This window comes from Emydura macquarii, unplaced genomic scaffold (assembly GCF_026122565.2).
Source record: "Emydura macquarii macquarii isolate MOO-44397 ecotype Brisbane River unplaced genomic scaffold, CSIRO-AGI_Emac_v2 contig_2768, whole genome shotgun sequence".
Classification (NCBI taxonomy): domain Eukaryota; kingdom Metazoa; phylum Chordata; order Testudines; family Chelidae; genus Emydura; species Emydura macquarii.
In genome coordinates this window covers 52,092,230-52,098,664 of record NW_027132905.1, presented here as the reverse complement: position 1 = coordinate 52,098,664, position 6,435 = coordinate 52,092,230, and the positions used below count along the sequence as shown (strand labels likewise).

The 6,435-nt window shown below is 56.3% G+C and overlaps 1 protein-coding gene across 3 annotated transcripts in view; it reads left to right on the top strand.

The window, feature by feature from the left end:
• Nucleotides 1-1,088: 1,088 nt before the first annotated feature.
• EPHA8 (EPH receptor A8) overlaps nucleotides 1,089-6,435 on the top strand; it is a 48,883-nt gene continuing 43,536 nt past the window's right edge. For 2 of the 3 annotated variants that reach the window (XM_067566272.1, XM_067566274.1), the window contains exon 1: nucleotides 1,090-1,148. The gene's annotated coding sequence lies outside the window, so the exon portion shown is untranslated. Of the gene's footprint in view, nucleotides 1,149-6,435 lie in introns of all 3 variants that reach the window. The other variant, XM_067566273.1, reaches the window with a different exon arrangement.

Below are 6,435 nucleotides of genomic sequence, written 5' to 3'. Positions count from 1 at the left end.
TGAGGGCCTCCTGCCTGCCAGGTCTGGAGCGGGTCTGACGGGGTCTGTCCGTAGTGCTGGTGGCGCTGGCCATGCTGTCTGCGCTGTAACGTGGCTGACTGTACCTGTACACATCTGGAACACCGAACCCAGGCCGTCCTCGCAAGGGGGCGACTCTCTCCTAGGCAGCGGTGACTCGGAGAAAGATCTGGGGGTCGTGGTGGCTAATCAGCCGCACATGAGCTCCCGGTGCAGGGCTGTGGCCAAAAGGGCTAATGCGACCCTGGAATGCATGAGCAGGGGAGTGGCGAGTAGGAGCAGAGAGGTTCTTTTCCCTCTGTATTTGGCACGGGGGTGACCGCTCTGCGACTGTGTGTCCGGTTCTGGTGCCCGCGATTCAAGGAGGATGGCGAGATATGCGAGCGGGTTCAGCAGAGCCGCAGGAATGATTCAAGGGTTAGAAAACCCGCCTTACCGCGACAGACTCACGGAGCTCAGCCTGCTTAGCGTAACAAAGAGAAGGGGACGCAGTGACTTGGTCCCAGGCTGTCAGTGTCCACAGGGGGAATAAATATTTAATAACGGGCTCTTTGGTCTAGCACGATCCAAGGGCTGGAAGGTGAAGCTGGAAATAAGGCGTATGTTTTGACAGAGGGTCATTAACCTGGGGATCAATTTACCAAGGGCTGGGGAGGATTCTTCATCACTGGCCACTTTGAAATGGCGATTGGCTGCTGTTCTAAAAGCTCTGCTCTGGGAATTGTTCTGGGGAGGTTCCCTGGCCTGTGTTACTCGGCAGGTCAGGCTAGGTGATCCCAGTGCTCTCTTCTGGCCTTGGAATCCAGGGATCTAGGAGTGTAGGTGGGTATTGGAGCACACAGCCGCTCGGTGCGGGTGAGTGTGCTGCGGGGTGGGAGCACACAGCCGCACAGTGCAGGTGGGTGTGTTGTGTGAGTTGGGAGCGCACAGTCTAGTGGTGTAGGTGGGTGTGCTGCGGGGGTTGGGAGCACACAGACACACAGTGCAGGTGCCTGTGCAATTTTCCAGGCTGTTTGCGAAAGCTGAGCAGTTTTCCAATGCAGTTTTTCCTCCTGTGTTTTGCAGTGAACTTGCTGGACACGGCGCTGATCCCTGGGGACTGGGGCTGGCTGACCTACCCGTCGCACGGGGTGAGTATGAGGCTATCCGCGCACTGAAGAGACGGGGAGCTGGGAACACACACTGCATGTTGCCTGTGGCCCGTCTGGGCAGCTTTGATGTGAATGGAAGGGAGACAGCAGTGCCTTCTTCCTGTTGAACACACAGGCCTCCAGCCAGCAGCTGAGCTTGGCGGAGATAGCCTGACCTGCCTGTCTGCAGCAGACTGGCTCGGAAGGGCAGCTTAGACCAGTCAGTATTCACTCCATATGAATTGTGCTTTACACAGTTTGAAATACTTCGTTACTTTTTATGCTCCACCCGACTCCCCTCGAAATACTGGCCGGTCTCCTCCTCAGCAAGGGGAAACAAACCTGGAGTTTCTGAGCCCGGCCAGGAGGAAAGGCTGATGAATCTGGGAAGTGCTGGCAATTATTTTTTTTTTTAAGTCCATTTTTAAAACACCGTCACTTCAGAGCACTGTGATTTTTACCAGACTTCCCAGGACAACTCTGCCCGGGTCTGAGCTGCGGCATGCCAAATTTCAGGAGGAACAGGGAGAAATCGGGCAAGGGTGTGTGAAAACCAGGCTTCGTTTTTCTTTACTGTTCAATGTGGTATTGAAGTCGTGGCAGCCGTGGCTTTCCCCATCCCTGCTCTCTGCAGACGGTGCCTTCCTCTAGGCTGGGATGGGAGGTCAGCCTCCCATGCCCATTCGACCCCAGGCCTCTCTGCTGAAGCAGGAGGGCCAGCAGGAGCCAGTGGGGACGGTGTGTGTTACATGTGGACAGTTGTCTGTGCGAAGTGGAACTAAAAGTCTAACAACCAGATTTTCAAGAGGCCACTAGCAGGCGGCAGCTGCAGAGGGTGGTAACTTTCACCCATCACTGCCCTAGATTAGATGTGGACTGGCAGCGTCGCGGGACCTCCTCCCTCGCTTTCAACTGCAGCGGTGAGACGAGGCCCTGGTGGGAAGCGCTGGCAGGTTTCTCCGCCTGGGCCTCGCAGGACACAGGTGCTGGAAGCCCAGCCGCCCCAGGGGGCTGTAGCTGAACGCCCTCTCACTCCAGGGCAGGGCAGTCTGGTGGGGAGCGGCGTGGTCTGGTTTGATGTTTCCTCTCTCTGGGTGATTAACGGGTGCATAATTGGCTGTAATGGCCATGCCAGGGTTTAATTACACAGCCAAGTCACTTTCCATCTCAGTGACACGTGCAGGGGAGAAAGGGTCAGTGGGGGCCACCCTGTCCCCTCTGGCTTCATCTCCTCTCAATTAAAACTTCAAAGCGCTCCCGAGAGAGTCCCAGCCAGCTCCTCCCGGGAACAATTCCCTGCCTGCTGAGAATTCAGCTCTTCTCAGTGCCCCGCTTCCTCCTCCTCGCCCGCCCCTCGCCAGCCCCTCCCACAAAGCGCCCGGTGCCCACATCCCCTGCGCCCACGTGACAGGTGCCCCATTGACCAGAGAGAGCCCGATCGGACCCCTGCAAATGGGCTTTTCTCCTGGGTAATTAAAACGCGGATGAGACGAGTCAACAGATAATTAATAATTATTGTGTCGTCTCCGTTGATGTACAAAGTCACACAGGAAATGGTTTGTTCAGACGCCGAGTAGCGAAAGAGGCTGAATGGTTCCTGCCGTGCTCGCGATGAAGGGCTCAGCCTCCCTCCCCCTGCACCCTCCCCGGGGCCTCTGGCAGCTGGCACCGCAGCCTCCTGCCTCCTGCCCTGCTCAGCCCCAGAGGACAGAAAGGATCAAGCCCTTTGTATGGACGGGACCGTGCAGAGGAGCTGGTGTCATGCCAGCGGGGTGTGACTACGCTAATGGCTGTGTTAAACCCCTCAGCCTGTCCAGTGGGATCTAGATATTCAGAGGCCTGAGCTCGGGCCCCCAGCCAGGCTGGAAGATTCTCCCTCCCCTAGTGAACACAGAGCCACGCTGTCTGGTTCCCTTGTAACTCACTGTCAATGGTCGAAGTGGGGCGCGCTCTGTCATGGCAGCCAAGTCACTTTCACCGTCTGTCCCAGGAACCGGCCTGACTCCACCACCTCGCATGGCCCCGCACAGGCGTGGACACGTGGCGGGGCAATCTCCCTGCACAGGAACACGGATGCATTTGCTGCTGTGAATGCTCTTGGCTCGGAGAGGAGCTGTCCGTCTGCCTCCTGTTGGTCTGGGGAGGAGAACTGAGGGGATCTTGCTCTAGTGATGGGAGCAAGGGGGGAGGTTCTAGTTCCAGCTTTACCATTCACTTTACCAGGTGGTCTTGGGTGAGTAGCTCAACTTCTTTATGCCTCAGCTTTCCCTTCCGCAAAGTGGGACTAATAATACATCCCTGCCCCACAGGGCAGTTTGGGAGGGTTATCCACTCCAGGTCTGAAAAGTTTTGGGAGCTCCCGGAGAAGTGCAAGGCTTGTTGTCATTTGCTTGTTAATGAGGATCCTGGCAGTGATCTGTGAACGCGGACTCCATTTGTTACCTGGCTGCAGAGCCTGGTTTGTAGTCTCTCGGGCGGGCTGGCTGGCTGTCTCGGTAACCATCGGTTGCCTGCAGTGTGTTGCTCCGCAGAAATCGCGGCTTGTTTTCCAGACTGATTTCCTGATAAGTGGCAGGTGCTTCGCTCTCTGTCACTCTCGGTTTTAGCTGTGTGGCTGTGAGTGTCCGAGAGGACGCGTAGAGAATATTCCCTCACCTGGAACACTCTGCGGGCTCTTTCCCCACTCCCGAATGCCCTGACGCAGACAATGAACAAAAACCAGCTTTTCCTCACTCTGGAATAATCCCAAAAGTATCAAGTGGAATTGCACCAACTTTGCTTAAACAACCAGCCAAGGCCCACCCCACGGAAGCTGCCGGCAGGGTTTGTGTGTTACTGACGGGAGTTTCCCGCTGCTGAAGGACCAGCAGTGTGGCTGGGGGCTGAGCTCTTCCATACGCAGAGTAGTCACAGCACAGACTGCAGGAGTGTCTGGCACACTACCCCGCTAAAGCCCTCTCCCCCTCCTGGTAGGGGAGGTTTGGCCTCTCTCCTGAGACTGCTGCCAGGAAAGCAATGACCCATTAGGACCCAACCCTCCCACCGGATGGCCAGTCGATGGCAACAGCCAACACTCTTGCGTTTGCACCAGCACACTAGAGACGAGGGGCTTCCCTAGCCCATGGCCAACCCCTCAGCCATCTCCCGTGCTGCTGGCTTGGATGGTTCGCAGATCCGGAAGGCCATGGGCATAGAACAGAGATGCTTTGCTGCTTACAAGGACTTCGAATGCAGGAGCCCCCATCTGCATTATTTGTAACCCCCTATCGTAGAACGTGGGGTTGAGCGGGACCTGCCTGGGATGGCCTGGCCGAGCCATGGGTCTGCAAGCGTAGCAGAGTCCCTGGCCTGTGCTGTGGGAATATGCAGCCTTTTACCGCTGCCTGGGGTCACGGGGAGCTTTGCCCGCTTGGCCGGCTGTCAGATTTACGGGGACTTCTGCGGCAGGACAGGGCTGTGCCGGGATGAATATTGGCACTGAGAGCAGAGTCCAGAACAAGCCACAGTTCATTTAGAAATGCCTGCGTCAGTAGGACAGGAGCGCCAGAAAATAAAGATTTGAACAGGATAAAGGCTCGCCTCCCAGTCAGCGCTGCACTTACTGCTAATTCCCCGGTCGCTGGTCACTACCAGCAGATGATGACCTGAGGTAAAGATGGGTAGTTAACTGCCTAACAAATCCCTTGTTAGCCATAGCAGAGGCTGATTTCATGGGGGTTGCCACTATAAAAAGCCCCATTTAATGCTTTATTGCTACAGTAATGTGGGTTTTTTCTCTTCCACGTGACGGTGCTGGATGGCTGGTGGGAAGAAATCGCGGCTCAGCGTCAGGCAGGGGAGAGCTCAGGAGATTTCTCTGGGCAGCAGCAGCTCTACCACGCTGGGCAGGATCAGCAGCGATCGACTCCGGGGCTGTCCCGTGTGTGTGTGTGTGATTGCAGGACTGGGCTGGCCTGGTCGCCTGGCTGGATGCAGCCAGGGAGCGGGAGCTGTTCCGGGGATGGTCACGGAAAACGGCAAAGCTGAGGCCCTTTCACAGAGCCAAGGTTTTCTCCTTGTGTTTGTTCCCCTCGACTTCTCCTCCTCCTCCTCCACGTCCCCCTCCGTTGCACTGCGCAGGCTCTGGGAGATTTCGGAGACTTGCTGAGCCGCCCGGTATCTGCTCTTTGCATCTTTTGCCTTTTATAAGCTGGTAATTTTTTTTTTTTATAGCTTGTGTTGACTTTAAATTAAACTATTAAATGAGCCCCTGAATACAGATGGACTCCTGCTCCCTCCACCCCCATGCGCTCGCTGTGTTAATTGTGATGTCCTCCTTTTCGTCTCGCATGGGGATCTTATCGCAGTGATGGGGGCTGAGCGGAGCTTCATTTAATAAAAGCCACTGCAAACCAGCAGCCAGGAGCAGGCCGAGGCAAGCGCGGCTGACGAGACCAGGTGCACGCTCAGGCCCTCGTTAGTGAACTGATCCTTATCACCTCTTCATCAGGCCCCCCACTCAAAGTCAGAGCTGCAGACACTGGCAGAGACGTCTGTCCCGGGAAGGGCGACTAGCCGTGGGGTCCTGTCATTCCAGTGAAAGAGAGAAACCCTTAAAGTCCCAGAGCTTCCTAAGGCCTGTCCCTGGCTGCCGCGTCTGTCCAGGCACACAGAGGAAGGGACCTTGTCACACACTGGTTCCTGGGAGCACAGGGACCTTGTGACACTCCTGGGTTGATGCAGAATCACTCCAGCCCCTCTCCAGGCAGGACACAAGCTGGGTTAGTAATGCAGTACCTAGCCTGGGTACAGTTCTTTTACTCAGGGGCACCAGCTTCCCCGCAGCAGGGGAAGCAGGGACTCAGACCCGTGGTTTGGACAAGCTCTCAATAGCCTTTGCTAGAGAGAGCTCATAGGCCTGGGAAAGACCTCTTCAAATCCCTCCTTCCTCCCGAAGGGAATGTTCCCAGCAATCCCAAGTGATGGGACTTCTGCCACTGCCCGTGGGGGTCTGGTCTGCGGCCCAGGAGATCCTTTGCGAGGATACAGCACCTGCACTCGGTTCTTCCTAGTCATCATTTGTATTACTGTAGCACCCAGGAGCCCCAGTCCTGGCCCAGGCCCCCATAGTGCCAAGAGCTGTATGAAGACAGGACAAAAAGACGGTCCCTGCCCCAAAGAGCGGTCAATCTGAATTGGCTCTGAATGCAGGAAACCCCTAGGCTTTGATGAGGCAGAGTTTCCAGACACTGGGAGCTCTTCCCCCTCCTCGATGCTGCTCGCTCCCAGCGCCTGGGGATGTGCGGCA